This window comes from Penaeus chinensis, chromosome 14 (assembly GCF_019202785.1).
Source record: "Penaeus chinensis breed Huanghai No. 1 chromosome 14, ASM1920278v2, whole genome shotgun sequence".
NCBI classification, from domain to species: Eukaryota; Metazoa; Arthropoda; class Malacostraca; order Decapoda; family Penaeidae; genus Penaeus; species Penaeus chinensis.
Window position 1 is genome coordinate 7,153,654 of NC_061832.1, and position 1,723 is coordinate 7,155,376.

The window sequence follows — 1,723 nt, forward strand, 5'->3', positions numbered from 1 at the left end:
GTATGGAAGATACGGAGTGGCAAATTCTTTTTCTCTGCTAAATCAGCTCTTTTGATAAAGAACATTATGAAGAAGAAAAGAAACGTCATAAGACGAGTTGGAAAGTTTAATAATATTATGGAATCTGAAATGTGGCAATAATTCCACGTTGCATGACTCAAACGGACATCAATAGAGCTGCAAACAAACCCGGAAAACGAAGGAACAACTTTGCGTGAAACAGACTGCACGACCGAAATGAAAGTGACGGAACAGAGAATGACCTAAAATAATCAGAATAATATACATTTCAAGCCTGGCGCAACTTTCGTTTGTATAAATAGGAAAGAACTGAAAAAGGCCGTGCGGCGCACAGTTACACTCCATCCTTGATTTATTCATAAGTGCTATGGTGCATAATGACTCGGCTGAACGACTCATTCTTGCAACCATGCACCTGTAAATTTCTGCTTGAATTTAAAATCTCGAGTATATTGCAAGTAATACTTAACTCTTAAATCCATGCAGTTACATTGTTGGTATTCCTGATATTGCTTCGACAGGTAAACCTTACATGTAGATAATATAAAAATGCCGTCGCCATTTTTCCGGTCGAATTTTACCAACTGTATCTCATTGAAGTTGTTTTTCTAACGTATCCATGTTAATGTGAATCAGATGATAACAGCGGAGAGAAATTATCGAAACAAGATTTAACATTGTTTTATTTATCTCTGAGGTTATCTATAAAAAGAAAAAAAAGATTTTCCTGTTAAATGAAACTGCAATTTTAGAAACTCATTTTATCAATGAATTACGGTTTACCTGGCCCTGTCGACTCATGAATGTTGGAATAGATGTTAAAACGTCGATGGAGAAACATTCATCTTTCCAAACAGAATTCTAATTAAGGCCATTCAGCCCATGAATTCTAAAACATATTGGTTAGAGGAATGTAATTTACACCGCGTAATATTATGTAACCTAGAGAGCGAGTCGGTGGGGCGCGTCGCTCGCGTGTGGGGCTCGCTCGCGCTCTCGCGAGACGCGGTTGGGCGAGGCGCGCGGTGGGTCGCGCTTCGCTCTGCGCTAGCGCGCGCGCGCCGAGATAGAGGTTGGGGAAGCGAGAGTAGTGGCGACCGAGAGCGCAGCGATAGAGCGAGCTGCGAGTCGGAGAGAGAGACGTAGAGCGGAGGCGCAGCGCACAGGCAGCAATGAAAGCAAGTAAAGCAGAGGTGAGTGCTGGGTCGAGAGCAAGCGATGCGGGGGAGCGAGAGAGAGCGAAGCGCGCGAGAAGATAGAGAGAGCGAGTGAGCGTGCGAGATGGGCGTAGGGAGAGAAGTGAGAGTGAGAGAGCTCGTGAGCGAGAGCGAGCAGCGCGAGCGGTGGGGAGCGACGCGACTGTGGCGGGCGCGCGAGTCGCGCGCTGCGTCGTCCTATAGGCGCGAGCGCGTGCGCGCGCGAGAGCGGGAGGGCGAGAGATGGGAGAGGTGGTCGCGCCGAGGATAGAGCCGTGGCGAGAGTCGAGGGGAAGAGAGAGCGCGAGCAGAGCGTCAGAGCGGCGAGAGATAGAGAGCGCGCCGATGACTACGCCGAGAGAGCGAGCGAGAGCAGAGAGAGAGAGAGAGCGAGAGAGAGCGACAAGTAAAGAGAGAGACGCGAGCGAAGAGCGAGGTGGCGAGATGAAGCGAGGGCGCGCAGGAGAGCGCGAGCGAGCGAGAGAGCGAGCGCGAGCAGAGAGCGA